Raw genomic sequence first — 19,541 nt, 5'->3', positions numbered from 1 at the left:
CCTTCAAAATGTTAAATCCTGGATGGGTCCGGCCACCATCCCCCTCAGCTTGCAAAGTCTCACAAAGGGCTCTGTTTGGAGGAAGCCCATCGGGGTGCTGAGGTGGGAGAAGGAAGAAGGACCTTCTGCTCTGATATGCTGATCAGCCACCTGGAACACACAGCACATCGTCTGTCAAGGAAAATGAGGACATTTTGGGGGGCCTCTTTGAATCCTAAAAAAGTTACACATGCATAAAGAAGAGAAAAGTGATGTCTCAATTCTTAAGGGAACAAAAGCTGAAAGTTGGATGCAGCCAGGATTGATCCTTGTGAATGGCTGACTTGCAGGCTGGCTGGCATCTTAGCGCCCAGGAGAAAGTGGAAGACACTGATCTTCTAAATGATGGCTAAGAATGGCTGTTCTCCACAGAGCCCTGCTCAGCGAGCTGCTGAGCTCTGCAAACACTAAGACCTATGTCTGCCTCCCTCTCACTCATTATAACCCCAGAGACTTCCCCAAAAGCCCCTTGTAAAGTCAACTTGGACCCTATCGCATTTATTTTCATTAATAATTCTTATTAACTGAGATTCTGGCAAATCTCTTAATGCTATGCAGAAGAAATTCACAGTATCTTAGTTTTCCCTGAAGCACCCCTAGGTTCATCCATTAGCTCATTCCTTCAACACAAGTATTGGGGCATCCAACAGGGGCTTAGTCCTGAGGATGCCCAGACCAAAGAGATAGACATCTAACTACTGGAAATATTGTGCAAAGAAGAAGAGCTATAATTTGAACAAGTGATAATGAGTGCTCAGAAAAAAACAATGATGGGGTGCCCATCCCAGTCCACAGGGACTGGAGGAGGCCTCCCTGAAGCTGACCTGAAAAATAACCAGGTGTCATCCAAGGAGACGTGCAGAGCTTCTGCTTGTGGTTGGGGAGAGGTGTGTGCTGGGGAGGGAGGCACAGAGTGCGACCTATAAAACACTGTACTTATTCTCTGTAAACTCAGCTCAGATGATGTCACAGCCCCACAGTAGGCCCATCATGCCTATGATATTAGAATTCAGAGCCCTTATTGTGCCATTCAAAGGCTAACCTCAGGCTTCTTCCCTTTGCTCTGTATCTCTCCAATACCTGCGTGTGATTGGTCACACTGAAAGCCTCATCAGTCATAGAACCTGAAAGGAGTGGGCTTCTCCTAAGCGTTTCTTATTCTATCACGTAACTCTGGAATATTCTCTACACCCACCTCCTCTGCCCGTCAACATCACCAGGACTCATACAAGTTCCCTTCTCTTGAAACCTTCTTCAAGCCCTACTCACAGACTAAATCACCTGTGCATGTGGGGAGTGTGTGTGTGTGTGTGTGCATGTATATGCATGTAGATTTGCAAAATAAGTTGCAAAGATAGCACAGAGAGCTCCCATAGACCTTTCATTTAGATTCCCATACTAATGAGCGTCTTGCATTACCATAATTTATTGGTTGTTAATAAGAAATCAACATTGTCATGCTACTGTTCATTAAACTCCATGCTTAATGCACATTTCTTGGTTTTTCCTCCAATGTTCTTTTTCTGTTCCAGGAGACAATGCAGGACAGAACACTGTATTTATTTGCCAGCACATTTTCATTGAATTGTGCTTGTGTCTCTGATTTAGTACTGGCCACAATCTGCTTTGCGTTAGGGTTTGGTAATGGGAGTCTCAGAGCTGCCCAGGGCAGAATTCTGGAGTGCAGAGATTTCATCTCATGGTGTCCTGTGAGGAAGGGGTATCTTTATCTAAGTTCTAATTGATTTTCTGGAGGACACACTGTGGAGTTGAGTTGACTGTTTATCTTATGAGCAAGGCTTTCAAAGAAAAGGAGCAGCATGACAGCCCAACAAGCCCTTTGTGAGCCCCCCATTTGGCCACAGACATCACTCTGAAGTTTTAAAAAAAAAGCAAAGTGCATCACTAGTTGCCAGTTACCAAAGGTGGACATATGCGGCTACTGCTCTGAAGGGCATCACTTCAAATAATGGTGTCCAACGGACTCTTTGATATTGGGATGAAAACAAGATTGGTAAAAAAGCTGAAAGCAAGTCAAATGAGAGACTTAGAAACATTGTGAGCTACAATCCTACTTGTCAGTCTTGTAAAACAGTTAGAACTCTGGTAGAGAGAATGCCCTTCCTTCCTTCAAGGAAGGTGACAATGGACCATGGCATCTCCAGGACAGCAACACCAAGAACAAAACTGTGAGAGGTTAACAGCAACGGGTGTCTGAATTCTTCCTGTATCAGCCCATCCTGCCTTCAAGAATGACAACGTGACAATGGGAAGGACATTGGCAGCTAAGGGTGCAGGGGTAGAGTTTCCGAACCATCTCACGACCTTGACCAAGAGATTAGTGGTCTTGCAGGAGCACTGGGAGGACCTCAGAGCAAGAGACCACCATATGGTCTTTCTCACTCTATTAGGTGGCCACCTCCTGTATTAGATTTTTCTTGCTGCATAACAAATCACCCTGAACTTAGTTAAACATTTATTATCTCACAGTTTCTGTGGGTCAGACATCCAGGAGTGGCTTAGCTGGGAGGCCCTGACTCAGGATCTTTCAAGGTTGTCAGCTGGGGCTACAGTCACCTCAAAATTACAATGGAATAGGATTCACATCCAGGCAAATTTACTGGCTACTGGTAGGCTTCAGACGGTCCACTTCCAATCATGCTCATGTGGTTTCTGGCAGGCCTCAGTTCCCTGCCCACAGGGGCCTCTCCATCTGTTCCTGAAGGTCCTGTGACACAGTGTATGGCTTCCTGGTGACCCAGGCTGCCCGCTGTATGGCAGATGGCCTCTTACATAGCAAGGGAGGAGAGAGAGAGAACGCAAGATGCAAGCAATGGTCTTCTTACAGCTTCATGACATCCTATCACGTGTGATGCGTTCTATTTCACAGAATTGAGTCACAATTCAGCCAACACAGGGAAGGGGACAGTCACCTCTTTAGGGGAAGAGTACCACAGAATCTGAGGACATGTTTTTAAAACCACTACACCTTCTTTAGTGGTGTAGACAAATAGGATTCATGCTTTGTAATCATTAAGTATCTTCTATACCCTAAGAATTATACCAGGAGGATCACGAGACCTGGTGTCGAGGTGACACTGAAGGTTTTAAGGACTGGCTGCAACAATCCATTCACATCAAAATGAAATAAATAGGCAATGATGAGAAAGTAAGACCACCCCTCTGAATTATATCAAAGCTATGTGAACTGAAAATGCTAATTCATACCTATTCCAGGGTTTATTGAGGTAGCTACAGTAAACTTTTGAAAAAGGTTCCAAGACTTTTGGAATTGTAGACCAAGGGGTTGGCAAAGTTAGTCTTAAAGGGCCAGATAGTATAAATATTTTCAGCTTTGTGGTCTATCCAGAGTCTGTCACAACTGCTCAGCCTTGTCATTTGGGCACAAAAAGAGCCATAGACAAACAAGTGGCTGCTGCTGTGGGACATAGCTCTCTAACCACTATTCTACACTGTGAATTTCTTTAAACCTTTACATGTTGAACTCCCTGAGAGCAGGGGCTGGGTCATTTCACCCCTATACATAGCACAACACACAGATAGGGAGGCAGGCACAAGTGCTGTGCATGGTGGAATGAATGAACTGATGCCCAGGAGGTATTAAAAGATAGGTTCAATGTAGTAAAAGTCCTTACTCAAAACGTTTAAACTATATTTTGATGTATAAAGTAACTTTTAAGCAACTTCAGTTCACTAACTGAGCTGTCAGTCTTACCTACACAGCCCACCAGCTACACTGCGATGCCAAAGCTTACTAGCAACAAAGACCTGTCATGTCTAAATTATTGACACAATAGACCACTGTAACTCTTCTGGACTCATTAGGCTTAATTATGTCAAGGTCTCATTGAGGACTCTTTAAATCTGAAGATTCGTGAGATAATAAAATATAATAGCTCCTTCGGAGCCATAAAGGTCTCTTTATGTCATGGGCTATTTGGAGATTGAATATTCCATAAGATTAATATGACAATATTGTAAAAATGACAACAATTACCACACCCTCAATGTCTACCAAGTGTAATTTAATAATCAGGATTTAGATAGACCCACTTCTCATTCGCTCTTGGGGTCTTTGTCAAGGAGGAAAGGTGAAAGATGATGTGACTCTGCTGTCAGCCACTCTCATCACACCTGCTCCCGGGGACAAAGCTCCTCTGCCCCTCACCTGGGGAAGGCTGGCCTGGGTGAGATTGTTGTCTTTGTCATCCATATTTCCCTGCATGTGGAGGTACCAGGCAGGCACTGGTGGTGCCTATAGGAGAATCAACAACTTGAGATATGAAATTATAAATCGTGGTCCTTTTCCAAGGCTCGCTCAGAAAATGCTGATAAGGAACTATAACCGAAAGACTGTGCTCTGCAAGGAAAGAGGCAGAAACGGGAACTGCTGCTGTGTCTTTTAAGAGACATAATGGAAAAAGAGTAAAATTCAAGGATAAATGGCTGTTTTAAAAGGAATTATTGCATCCTTCAGGAAAGATGTTTGGTAACAATGTAGGAAGTAGATGGCTAACTACGGCATTTGAAAATTAAAGTATGTTAAATTATAAAAGTTATAACAATAACAACCTCACAATAGATATAAAAGACAGAGAAAGTAAAGTCACCTGTAATGCATTCACCCTACAAAACTGCCATTATTTGGGGTATGGCAGACGGACTTTGAGGTGGGCTGCATAGTCCTTGCCTTCCAGTTCATGCCCCTACACAATTTCCTCTCATTGAGTGCAGACAGGAGCCGTGACTTGCTTCTTACCATTAGAATATGATGAAGGAAATGGGGCATCACTCCCAGGATTATGTTACATTTCATTCAAAATGAAGAGATGTCACTCCTAGGATTGTCACATTCTAGGGCAAAGGTGATGGGATGTCATCCTGTTTTCACATAGTATCATGTAAAACTGTTTCGATGAAACACTCACTTTAGAGTCTTTCTCTCCTTGCTCACTTTAAAAATGCCAACTGTTATGAGCCCTTCAGCAGCAAAGAAATGCGTTCTGCCAACAATCTGGGTGAGCAGACCCTTCTCCAACTGAGCTTCCAAATGAGAATGAGCCCCTACTCAACACCTAGTCTTGCAGAGGACCACGCTAAGGAGGCTGCGTCTGGACTCCTGACCCACAGATCCAGTGGGATAGTGAGGGTGTGTGATGCTTTAAACCACTAAATTTATAGTAGTTTGTTATACAGCCATGAAAATACTAGTATGCTTGGGTATTTTGGTCCCAATCATATTTTCGTCTGGAAATTAGAATCATGGTGCCAGAACCCATTTCGTACACTCCCTTTTTGTGTAATGTTGGATTTTATGACTTTGTGATTTTGCTTTTGTATATAAATCCCATGAAAGCAAAGACTTTAGCTGTCTTATGTACTATTATATCCAAATGCTTAGCACAATGCCTAGTACTTAACAGGTAAAAAATAAGCATCTGTTTAGTTAGCAAATGAATAAATACAATTTTTTCAGAGAATGGGTAATATTTCAAAATGTTGACATACCATAGTTCACTTAGCTAATAAACAGTTGATTTGTTTCTAATTAATTTGGTAGTTATATGTGATGTGATAAATGTATTCATTCATATAATATGAGCCACTTGGGTATTACTTCCTTAAGATATACACCGAAAGTATGATTAAGTTTCATGAGAACATAAATTATTTCTGCAATCAAAGTTGTATTCCCAACATTTAGCACAGAGCCTAATATGTGATAGATCCCTAAAAAAACATGCTCTATGAATAAATAAATGATTTTCTTCTTGCTCTTAATTAATATGGCTCACTGTTTTCAGACTGCATTTATTTATGCATTATTAAAATCACTTGTCAATGTCACTATCATTGTTTGAGAGTGTAATTATACTGTATCTTTCTCAGCCTTGAGCATTAAAACTTTAAAAAGTAGTCAATTAATGGACAAACAATGTTTAGTTATTTTACTTGACATCTTTTGGTTACTAGGAAGGCTTAGCATTGATCCTTATGCTCCTTTACCAGTTGAATTTCCTTTTCGGTGAATGGTTTTTCATGTTGTTTATGCATTTCCCTATTGAGATTTCAATGTTCTACTTATTTATTAGCTTTCACAAAGTATATAATTCTGAGATTTATCATTGAGCTTCCATATTTGCTACAGATATATTATTTGGGGCATTTTCAAGGACTTGGGATATTGATGACAGTGTAGATTTTAACTGGGGTTTAATTCCACCTAACATGTGTGATTTTTTTAAATTTCTTTAGTATTACATATGAGCTTCAAGACCCATGAAACAAAATCTCATAGATTTGAAACTTGAAATAGATAAATACACAATAAGAGTCGGAATCTTCAACACAGATCTCTTGGTGACAAAACAAGCTGGAAAACACTTGACAAGCTTAAGGAAGACCTAATAACATGACTGATTTGACTGCATTAATAATTACAGAGCCTTCCACTCAACAACAGAACGGCCTTAAAATTTTTTAAGTGTACTTGAAACATTCACCAAGGTAGACTAGATGCTGAGCCATAAAACGATTTTCCATAAATTTGGAGTTTATTGTCTGATCACAATGAAATTAAATTAGAAATATTACTAGGTACATATCTTAAAACAGTTCAAACAATTGAAAATTGAACAAAACACTTCTAAATAAACTACAGGTCAAAAAGGAATAATATAAATAGAAAAGATTCTCCAAATATTAAAATACAGCATATCAAAGCACAGCATATCAAAACTTTTGGGATGTAATTTAAAGAGTCCCAAGAGGGAAATGGATAGCATTAAATATGTAAATGAGAAGAGAAAAGCCGAACTAGTATTCTAAGTTTCTATAGTAACAAGGTAGAGAAAGAAAAAGTATTAGAAAGGGAATAACAAATAAGGTGAAATTAGAAATAACAAAAGAGTGTGAAAATCAGTAGAATAGAATATAGACAGACAATAAAGTACATCAGTGAAACACAACATTTTTTTTTAAATTCAAAAAATTCTGAATTTTACTCTAACTAGTTTGATCAACAAAAAAAAAGAAGGCACAAATAAAATGACAAGTTCCAGGAATGAAAAAGAACTTACTACAAATCCAACAGGTATTATAAGAATAATAAAAGTATATTATGAACAATATTATGCCATAAATCTGATGACTTAGATTAATTGACAAATTTCTGGAGAGACACAAATTACCAAAATTGACCCAAGATGAAATCAAAAATACAAATAATCCTATATCTGTTTAAAATTTTGCATTTATAATTAGAAACTATCCCTCACACAAATGTAGCCCCAATGGCTTCACTGATTAATTCTATCACAATATAATGAAGTAATATACTTAAATGTGCTTAAATTTCTTCAGAAAAAAATAAAGGGAGAATACATCCAAATTCATTTAATAGGGCTACATTAACTTTGTTACCACAGCCAGACAAAAATAAATGTTGCTACAAAATAAAACTATAGATCAATATCTCTCTTGATTATAGGTAAAATAATTCTTCACAAAATATTAGCAAATATGTTCACACATGCTGCACACAAACATAAAAGCATGCATATAATGTAATATATTTACCAATACACATATATAATAAAATTATTTTATATTATTACATAAACTACCTATAGAAAACATGGCAAAATATAGTAAGTTGCAATGCAATGTTGGTTTAAAATGAAAATCAAAGAGTGAAATTCACCAGATCAACTGACTAAAACTTGTAAAAATATTATCATCTTACTAAATGCAGAAAAACATTGGTGAAAATTCAATACTCATTCAGGACAAAAACTCTCAGCAAACTAGCAATAGAAGGGAATTTCTCAATTTGATAAAGGGCATCTACAGCTAAGATTATACTTAATCATAAAAGATTGAACACTTTTCCTCTATGATAGGAAAAAAAGCAAAGATGCCGGCTATTGCCATTTCTATTTATTATTTTACTAAATATTGTAGCAAGTACAATAAAGGAAGAAAAATTATAAAATGCACACAAATTAGAAAAGAAGATATTGAAACTCTTGTTATTTCTATACAAGATCATAGTGTACATAGGAAATCCTAAAAAAAAATCTACAAAAAGAAATTTTGTCCTTAGGACAATATAGGAGTTCAGCAAGGTTAATATACAAAAAACAATTTCTATGTAACAACAAAAAATAATTTGAAATTTAAATAGTAATACTGTTTTTAATAGCAATTCAAAACAAGTACTAAAGATAAATTTAGAGATAAATTTAATAAAACATGGAAGACCTATATACTAAAAGCTATAAAATACTTCTGAGAAGAAAGTAATGAAGACAAATAAATGGAATGCTATACTATGTTTATGACAGTGACAGTTCTCTGCAAATTGATTTACAGACTCAACACAGTTCTAAACAAAAAGTCAGCAGGCTGTTCTGTAGAAATTGACAAGCCACTCTAATATTTATATGGAGATGAAATAAACTTTGAATAGCCAATAAATTTTGAGAAAGAAAGGGAATAACAAATAAGGTGAAATTAGAAATAATAAAAGAGTGAAAATCAGTGGAATAGAATATAGACAGACAATAAAGTACATCATGAGAAAAGACAGATAAATGGCATGCCTGATTTTAAGACTTGATATAAAGCTACAGTGGTCAAAATAGTGTCTTATTGGCATGAGAAGAATGTTTGGAAAATGTATCAAAACAATTCAATGGGGAAAATTTCTACTCATCAAAGGATGGGGAAATACATGGATATCTTAGAAGAAATCATTGGGTTGATGAACACTTCCCAGAGGAATACAAAATACATAAACTATAAAGAACTAATTAATAAATTGCACTTCATTATAATTAAAACCTTCAGCTATTCAAAAGGCATTGCTAAGAAAATGAAAAGGCAAATCACATGGAAAAAGAAACTATTTTAAAAATGCATATTTGACCAAGGATTCATATCCAGAACATGTAAAGAACCCTTAAAACTCAATAACAATAAAAGCAACCCACATTTTTAAAAACAAAGGATTTAAATAGACATTTTCTAAAGATACGTAAGTGACAGAAGAGCACAGGAAATGCTCAGCATTATTACTCATAAATTAAAACTGCACTGAGACACTACTACATATCCATCAGAAAGCTAAAACTGAAATTATAAGCAAAACCAAGCATTGGTGAGAACCTGGTACAACTAGAATTCTGATATTCTGGTGGGAATATAAAATTGTGAATGATCTGGAAAAAAATTTGAGTTTGGTGTAGATTTAAATATACTGTTATGATATGCCACGGCAATTCCAGTTATTTACCCAAAAGAAGACACGTGTTCACAGAAAATCGTATACAGAAATGGTCATAGAAGATTTATTCATCGTAGCACTAAATGTGATTGAAGTCAAATGTCCATCAACAGATGTGTGAATAAATATGTTGTATCTACACAATGAAATACTACTCAGCAGTAAAAAGGTATGAATTAGACACATAACAATGTGAGTGACTCTTAAAATCATTTTGCTGAGCCCAGAAAGATAAACAGTGAAGTGCCTGTGAATGAAGCACTGTTCTCAAGGGGCACGAGTTCTGGTAGGGAAGGCCTACTTAAGAGCACATGGAACACTAGCCCGAAAACAGTGAGCCCCGAAATTGGAGCACATGGAACACTAGCCTGAAACAGCGAACCCCGAAACTGAGGTATGCTTTGGGGAAGGTTTATGAGAAAGCTCCTGATTGGACCTGGCATTAAATTGGGTGTTGGAGAATGGGGAAGTTTGTCAGGTAAGGAAAGAACAAGGTCCTTCCGCGTAGACAGAGCTGGAGGCATGTCAGGCATCTCGAATGATTCCTGGTCTGCCTCAGCCACGCCCCACACTTCTTGCCTGTTGTTCAGCTGCTGGAGGCACCCAAAGATGCCAAGAGCTTTCCTGCTCCCAGGCCTTCTTGCTCACTGCTCTTTCAACAAACCTGCCCCATGAACCAAATATTTTTATCTGCATCTAACTGAATAATTAACAGATACCTGATCATACGAAGCTCACATTTTGGTGGAGAGAGGCAGAGAAAAATATATAAGGAGACAAGCACAATTTCAGATAGACATAAAAGCAGTGAAAATAGTAACAACTGAGTAAAATTAGAGCGACGCTATCCGTGGCTATTGAGCACTTGAAAAGGGGTCAGTCTGGACAGAGATGAGCTTTAAATATAAAATACACTCTAGATATCAAAGATTCAGTATGAAATCATAAACTATTTTGTATTGAATACATGTTGAAATGATAATTTAGGATATCATGGGTTAAATAAAATATTAAAAATTAATTTGAACTATTTCTTTTTACTTTTTTTATCACGGCTACTAGAAAAGTTTAAATTACTACATGGAGCATGTATTTCTACTGGATGGTGCTAATCTAGAAGGATGGTTAGGAAAGACCTCTGCCTAGATAATGTGTTCCCCTAGGTTTTTCTTAGCTCACCCCTACCTGCCCTCCAGATTTCATGCTCAAAAGAGACATTCATTCACTTCTGTCTCCTCCACTCTCAGGAAGCTCTGTGGACACAGGGACTGTCAGAAGATGGAAGAACTGGCCGGGAGTTCAGTGTGCTTGGTGGTCAGACCATGAGAAAAGACTGGCTTTCAAGGCCATAAAGACGTGAAACTGCCTGAATGACAATAAGAGGAAACTGCACGGTCTTCTGCAGGTGACTGGAATCAGCAGGACACTGTCATAGAAAGCTGACATTAACATATCATCAATAGGGAGGGAAGGAATGATGGCTGGGGGACCACAGGTTCTAATGGAGCCCGTTGGGGAATGACAGGTTCTTCCTGCAACTGCTATGCATCCTGGCTTGGAGAATAGATGCCAGCCAGAGAATTTACTTGCAGAAGTCCAAAGTATTCAGACTGTGTTTTAGAATCCACTTCTTACTCGCCTATTATTAATATTTCATTGTTAAAAGAAAACAGCAGTTATTAGAAGGTCCTCTGTATTTTTCTGAATGTTTGAAATATTTCACAATGAAAGAATATATAACTAGGCAAGATTAGATAGGTGATAGATAGATGATAGATGGATGGTAGATACAAAGTACAAAAGTGTCCTCAGAATGGTATTTCTACCCCCTGTAAGATGATGAACCATTATTATCATACGCTCTCTTACTTGATGCATTAGGTCCTCATTGATTTTTCATGTGCAGTTTTTCTGGGGCCATTTGCAAATGTAGAAATAATACAATAGTGCTTAAAATATGTAAAATTATGTTCAGGTGCCCTGCTCCTTCTATCACTCCCAACACTGGTGCACTTGAATCAATTATCTGTTATTCTTTTATGCTCATCTCTCCGACTGGGAAACATCTGTACCCCAATCACTGATAGGTTGACCCATTTTCTGATCAAATTTGCCTTACTTATGGCACCATTAAGTAGAAAAAAGACCAACATCAGGGGCTTCACCTCCTTGCAATCTCCCTCTCACACATTACAGGGCATTTATGTCTTTCAGGAATAGCGTGACCCAGATGTACTGGTTCTTCAGTGCACACGGGAGTTTCTGGAATGATAGGATTGCATGGCTTTTCAGTATCAGTTTAAAGTGTTTCACTCCCAGTGTCAAACACAGGAAGAGAGTTTGGAAGTCAAAGCACCAAAGAAAGAATGTTAGGCCAGCCCTAACTTCTATGTACTTATAATCCTCTGCCTCCTTTCATCTACCCAAGGAACACCTATAATGCAACTATTAAAAATCCGCTATCTTCTTTTCCCTCCCTTTTTTCTTTGCAAACGCTTTAACCTCCAACCAGAAAGTTATATCTGCCTGTAAGTATACCAGAGAAGTCTCATTCGATCTGTATGACCCATCTTAAATGTGGTGTGTGATTTGAGAATTCCCCATTTCACACGAGAATCAGTCGGCCTCATCTGCATGTCTGTGTGATCATACAATATTTGGTCTCAAAATTTTGTGTAATACTGCCAGGTTTCAAGGTTATTATTGTAATGGTTATTCATAGCATGGTCTGTGTAGCCTGGACTCAAGAGCCAAGCTGCACAAGTTCAAGCTCTGGGTCATCATACACTAGCCAGGAGACTCCTGTAACTCACCAAACTGCTCTTTGCATCAACAGCTTAAAATAGGAACAATGGTGCCAGCATTGCTCGATTGTCATGGAGATTAAAATAGTTAATACTACAATATTTGAAAAATGCTTGCAGCAAATCTGGAACATAGCATATTATTAAACTTAGAAAATGCACATGCCTATGTCCACTTTAAAGGTAGAAGAAATCCCTTATGCAACTCCATCTCCTATTTACCTAACACTGGGCCAGAAACACATTTGGTGTCCATTAAAAGTAAAAGGAGAGAATAATAAAAAATTATTTCTCTGTCAGTTTCTATAATTGACTACTATATGCCCCAAAGGGGCATACTACTTCTAAAAATAAATAAAAAGGTATATGCAAATATAATAACATAATAAATAAGGTCATAATAGCTTACAATTGTAAGTGGAATTACTATAAGCCATACGATTTAGTTCCCATAATTTCCTCCTCACCGTGAGAGAGATACCAGCATATTCCCCAGTATAAAGAAACAGGCACAGGCCAGCACGTGACCATCAGACTCCAGAGCCCTGGCCTAAGCCCCGCCCTTCAGTCTCCCGGGCACTAGGGCACTAGGGCAGACCTTGCCCGTTTCCACGTGGGTCCCCGGGACCCTCTTCAGGACTGTAGGGTGGACTGCTGTTTCATTGCAATTTCAAACGAGATTTTCAGTTGTGATTTTAATTTCAGGCAGTGAACTTTTGAAAGAAACTGACTCAGGCATTTACGCACTAGGTGCCATCATTGAATTTCTTGGACCTGACAGACCTGTAGTTCCTAAAGGTGCTGCTTCTGCTGTTGGGGGTTTGGGTACATTGAAATCATCAGGTTGTCCAGTTGTCTTGTTCCATAAAGGACTGTCATGTGTGTGTGAGAGCGTGTTGTGTGTGTGCTGCCCACATGTTTCCCGAAAGAGCAAGGACTTCAGAGGCAAATTGATCGAAGTTCAAATTCAGGTATAGGACAAAGCCTGGCACATAATAGATGCTAAATAACTGATGTTTATAATGTTGGTTGTAACTTATCTTTATTTATGGTCAATAACCCAAAATAAAGTGCCTGGTAATAAAATTGTTCACATCATGTAATAAATAGAGTATATATATATATATATATATATATATATATATATATATATAGAGAGAGAGAGAGAGAGAGAGAGAGAGAGAGAGAAAGAGAGAGAATTTACTATGAGTTAGGCATTGTACCAGGAATTGTTCTAAATACTTTACATATACTAATTAGGTCCTCATATGGCCTGTGAAGTGGCATTATTTCACAGGAAATGAGGAAACTGAAACAAAGTTTCATAGCCAAGAAGACTTAAGATATACTGCCTTTGATACAAATATTTCTTGAGTACCTATCACATCCGAGATAGGGCAGGCTTGAGAAGAAAGCGTTCATGTCTGTGCCTATTAGCTTTCGCTGTCTCACAAACCAACCCCAAAATTTAGTGACTTAGAGCAGCACTCCTCTTATTTAGTTCACAGTGCAGTAGGTCAGTTAGATGTTTTCCGTCTGCCGCGGCTTGCTGATCTCTCTCAAGCTTCCCTGTAACGTGGAAGGTTGGCTGGTTGTTGAATCATCTGGGACAGCTCACTTCCCTTGTCTGACGACTGGCGAACTGTGGTCTGGGGACTGGCCGACTGTCAGCTAGCACACCGTGGTTCTCCTGCATGTGGCCCCTCATCCCCCAGCAGGCTAGCTCGGACTCACTCACGTGGCAGTCCCTGGGCTCCAAGTGCAGCGTGAGAAAAGGTAAGCCCCAACATGCAACCGCTTTTCAAGCTGCTGCTTGTGACTCCTTTCCTGTCATCCTAATGGGTAAGACAAGTCATATAGCCAAGCCCAGAGCATTGTGGGAAGCGACTAGCCAAGATCACGGAGATATCGATAATTTTTGAATAAATAAATGAACAGATAAGTGAGTGATCCTTACATCATAGCATTTCTGTGCAAGTTGAGTTAACAGATTTATAACTGTGGGGGAAAATGTATTTTAGTTATTGTTAGGAACTGGGAAGCTCACTTTATTGTATATGTTACTTATAGTTCACTTCTATGTGTTCTGCAGAAAGGTCATTGAATAACTGCCTGTTGATCTGGAATATTCATTTCAGTTCTTCTACCGATCAGTGATCTTAATGACTGACTTATTGAATGACAGCATTTTTGCCAAAGTAATATTTTAGTTCCAGCTGTGATGTAGTATATATCTTTTTTAAATTATTAATGATTATTTAGCTTTTTTCTTGTGGAAACAAAATCATAAATCTTCCTAAGGTCATTTGTATGTGAAAAGAATAGAAAACAACTTGGGTTTGATTATCAAACTATTGAAATTGCTTCCTCGAAAGTGGCATTGGGCACGTCAAGCCCATATTCTAGGCTGTTCATGTGTGAGTATCTGTTTTCTTATTTGGAACGCACAATTCTAGGATTAAACGGGTGTTCCTTTTTGCCCAGAACATGCCAATGCCTGACTTGGCATTTTGGGACTACTAGGGAGGTAAGCTGGGAAATTGTAACTGTTTGTTATGTGTACCATGAAAGCTGAATCTAAGTAACAATAATGATACTACAAGCATTAATTTCCCCATGCAAATTTATGTAAAGTAATATAAATTTCCAATGGCCTCAAAGCATTCATGCTGTGGGCAAGCAGAACTTTGAAAAAAAAGGAAAATGTGACTGAGTTACACTGAGTCAGTCTTGTAATGCAGACTCCTTGAAACTACCCTTTCCCACCTATTCACACTTGATAAATCCAGCCTTCCCAGCACATCTTTGAGAGGTGACTGGCTGGATTCAGCTCATACAGCTGGAGAGCAACAAATCTGATTTATTTCTCCAGAGTGTGAATTTCTCCGGGCAGTCCTGTCCTTCATTTCAATCTACATCCAAGCTACTCAGTGAGGAGATTTTGCTACAATAGAAATTTGTTAATTCACTCAATAAATATTTATTGAGCACTTACCATGTGCCAGGCAAATCACAATTTATAAGAAATACAAACAAGCAGACACATCTGTATCTAGGAACTCATATGACAGTGTTAAAAGAAAAACTGTCTAAATGTACAACAGTAGAGAACTGGTTAATTAAATTGTGAAGTATTCACAGCCTGGAATATAGTATGGACATTTTTTAAGGCGATAGAGCAGGGGTTGGCAAATTCAGCCTGCCACTTGTCTTTTTATATATATATACATATAAAGCTTTATTGGAACAGAGCGTGCTCTCCTCCATTTATGATGCTTCCCCTGCAGTGGTAGAGGTGAGCGTTTGTGGCACAGATCAACTAGCTCACAAAGCCTAAAATATTTATGATCTGAACCTTTACAGAAAAGGTTTGTCAGGCCCTGATACAGAGAAATGTTCATAAAATGATAGGTGAAAAGTATAGAACACATAGAGAAAACATGCTCACAGATGTGACTACCGTTTCCTCTCAGCTGGGTTAGATCGGCCAGCGAGGCTGTTCACACTGATGACCGCTAATCGCCACGATTGCCTCCTGCGCTCTGGCCACTGTCTATGCCCGGGGCCTGAGGACCAGCGACGAATCAGCCAACCCTGCCTTCAAGATGCTCATGGCCTAGTCAGCTGGCATAAAATACTATTTAGGAGAAAATGGAATCTATGCCAAATCCACTAAAAGGGAAAAGAGGAAAAACCAGAAAATTACAAAAAGCACACTTTCCCATAAATATCTATAACAATGAACTCCAATGACAGAATTCTAAGGAGAAAGTATAAAATCCAAACGAGGGTAAACTTTTTTACATGCCTCTATCAGGAAATGATAAACCAAGAAGACAAAAATAGTGAAGATTAGAGAAAACCTCAATATGTTTAAAGAAGTATTCTTATGCAAATGTATACACATATATTATAACATATGTATATACATATATATGTTCATCTGTGTTAAATGTATATACACACAAATAACCCTACATCAAAAAGCCTATATGTAGAATGACAGAACAGCCACTCTTCTCCAAATCATATGGAACACTAATATATATTAGGCTGCAAAGTAATACGTATATATACACATGCACATAGATTTAATAGGTCACATGTATGTGTGTATATACATATATACATACACACATATGTGTGAGAATATATATTAATACATATTAGTTTATTATTAGTTTATAACATATTTCAAAGAATCAATATAACACAGCCCATGTTCTGTGACTACTACAAAGCCATTCTATTTTAAAAATTAACAGTAATGGATAGTCAATGCTCCTAACATGCTTGGAAATTCTGATGGGTTAAAAAGGGAATAACCATTAAAGTTTGTTAAATCTATGTATATTTACAATGAATTAGAAATAAATGTGCTGCATATCAAAATGTATGTGATCAAGTAAATAAATACTTGGAGACAAATGTATAGCTTTAAATGAATTTATTTAAAAGAATAAAAATGTAAAATAAGTTAATATAATTAAGAGCCTAAACAACTTCCTAAAACTAATAAAAAAATTCAGTAAAGTCATTGGAAGTAAGATCAACACCCATAGAAGTTGCATTCTTATCACCAATAATAACCAGTTATTAAAATTCTAATAGAAAAATACTGTACTTACAGTAGCAACAATCCCATTAGGTACACTAATAATCTTATCAAAAGATGGGTCATATTGCGATAAAGACCATTACAAAAATGCCATTGCAGTAACCATAAGAGTACAGTAATAAAGACAGTGTGATATTGGTGTAAGAATTTGTATAAATGAATTAAACAGAATATAGAGTGTAGAAATAGACCCACACTTATATAGCAATTAATTTTTACCCAAGACGCTAAGATTATTCAATGAAGATATGATAGTCTTACAACAAAAGGAACAACTAGATTATCTGAATAAAAAAAAAATGAGCATTGACACTACCTCACACCATAGAAAAAAAATGGCTTGATACAGATCATCGACTGAATATGAGAGCTGAAACTGTGAGGAACCTAGCAGACAGCCTAGAGAAAGTCCTTGTGACGCTGGGTTAGGCAATGATTTCTTAAACAAGAGAGCAAAGGCGTAAGTGATGAAAGAAAAAATAAAAGATGTCTTGATCAAAATTAAAACCCTTTGGTCTTTGAAAGGCACAAGAAAACAGAAGCCAGAGAGTGGGAAAGGCTATTTTCAAGTCATGTATCTGACAGGGAACTGAATGCAGATCGTATTTAAGGAATCTTATTATTCAATAACAAGAAAACAAATCAATGAAAAAAAAGTCAAAACATTCAAACAGATACTTCACCAAAGAAGGTACATGAACGGCCAATAGGCACATGAAAGGAAGCTTAACAACGATAGACATCATAAATAGTAAAAATAATTGCAGCTTCAATTCATAACATTTGAGAACATGCAAAGAGCATCATATATAAAATTGTATGTACAGAGTTATAGCAACATATAAGTGTGTAAATGCATTTACATATACAGATATATATGTAAATGTATATATTAACAATAATAGAATATTTTGTGGGTACTTACATTAATATATATCATATTAGCATAGAAACCTGTATGGAAATAATAGACACCAATATTCAAAATGGGAGTTTTGAGGAGGAAAGAGGGAGAGCGCTAAGAATCATAGGGAGATATATAAGAGATTTAAACTATTTCTCTAATATTTAATTTCTTAAAATCTGTGCAAATTTGATAGAATATAGGACATGATCATAGGATGTGTAAATCCATATACAAACCTGTAATCTCTTGGCTGAAACCTTCGGGGCAGATGATTTCATAATTCAGAAGTTTTTTAGAGTTTAGACACGTATGATCCATGTGTATGACTTAACAGCCCCAAGCAGGATCTGAGGCAGCAACCTATAATTAAACACATGAATATTTCTGCTGCAAAAGATATGAATATTCACACAAAGAGGGCTATGGTAATGATATGATTCAGATTTGTATCATCTGAAGTAAGCAGATCCTTCAGTTCAGGTCAAGATCTGCTGCCAAATGAGTTGGCCAATACTTCTGTAGGAAGGTGGTTTCCAGAACTTTTCAGATCTGGATAGTGCTGGTAAGAGATTGTGCATCTCCAGTAGTTTGTCATAGGCCTAATATATTAAAATAATTATAAAGAATGGGCGACTTAACTCTCAAGACTGAGGCCCCTTTGGTTTCCTACTCCAATGGCTTAGGCATCAAAATAAATGACTATGATATGCTGAGCTGAGCTTTGTAACCATCTTCCCTGTTATCCTCCCTAAATAGCTGCAGGGAACCCTCATCCGACGATGTTTTCTCTGCTGGGTTCTGATCTCTGAAAATGTTTTCTTTGCTGGGTTCTGGTTCAAGCTCAAGTTCAAGTGTGCTCTGCACCGCGCCCCGCCACCCCCCCAACCCCACAACACGACATCCTCACCCGACAGCGTTATGACTCTGTCACTGCTTTCTCATTTCATGACGGGCACTTCTGAGTTCTTAGTCTTTACATCTGCAAGTGCTCAAACCTAAATTTAAATTTAGCTTGCTCTGCTTCCTCCCAATATGCTTGGCAAAATACTGGCTGCCTGTTTAACTCTTTAGCTTAGAAATGGCTTTTATCTGATGCCTGATCAGGCAGATTGCCCCATAGCCTGCATGTGCTGTTCTGCCTATCATCTCTGTTGTCATCAACATAGTCTGGTTGCTGTGGTGATCAAGTGGGCATTGAAAGTCCCTTTCAGAGTAAGAGTCACTTTCTGCGTGAGGTCCAGGCTGAGAACACGTTCGCTACGGCACAGGGTGATGATACTTTCTGAACAACATTATCAAATATGCCCCGGGCAGCAGCAGGGGCACAGAACACAAGTGAATCACTTCCTGCTCATTCCAGCTGGTCAGTTGTTCCCAGTTTCAGGCATTTTGTAAACCTGTAAAGTTTCAGGAAAAGTTTTTGAGGCTTCCAAAGCATTGACAATTTTTGTATTTTTGCAAAGTTAGGCTTAACAAACATGCAACCTACCCCTCCTGTCATCATCGTTGCCAAAGAGGAATACACATTCAGCTCTTTGGAATACATACTATGTTGACTTATGTTTCTCCTTTTATCCGAAACCATGAAAAATTTTTCCTTAAAAGGTCATGGTGCATGGACTGCATGTATGGACTATCAGACAAGCACCCAGTTAGGGGATCAATGTGTGTCAATCCATAGAGCTGTAGTTCAACTCTGAAACAGCCACTTGATTTTCCCCTACTGGTGAGCAATTTGTTGACAAGTTAGAAAATACATAGCTAAACACAAACATTTATGGAACGTTCAACACCTTTTCCCTGTGAGGTGAAATAGCGTTCACACCAGTGATCCATGTTTTTAAATAGTTCTGATTTCATTTCTAT

The 19,541-nt window shown here is 37.9% G+C and overlaps 1 long non-coding RNA gene across 2 annotated transcripts in view; it reads right to left on the bottom strand.

The window, feature by feature from the left end:
- The window catches only part of LOC140843237 (uncharacterized), a 35,072-nt gene extending 16,264 nt beyond the window's left edge, over positions 1-18,808 (bottom strand). For both annotated transcript variants that reach the window (XR_012120838.1, XR_012120837.1), the window contains exons 1-2: positions 18,583-18,808; positions 17,912-18,035 (exon numbers count right to left, since the gene is read on the bottom strand). This is a non-coding gene — a long non-coding RNA (uncharacterized lncRNA). The remainder of the gene's footprint in view (positions 1-17,911; positions 18,036-18,582) is intronic.
- Between the last annotated feature and the right edge of the window lie 733 nt (positions 18,809-19,541).

Source organism: Manis javanica, chromosome 8 (assembly GCF_040802235.1).
Source record: "Manis javanica isolate MJ-LG chromosome 8, MJ_LKY, whole genome shotgun sequence".
Taxonomy (NCBI): domain Eukaryota; kingdom Metazoa; phylum Chordata; class Mammalia; order Pholidota; family Manidae; genus Manis; species Manis javanica.
This window is presented reverse-complemented; position numbering and strand designations above follow the sequence as displayed.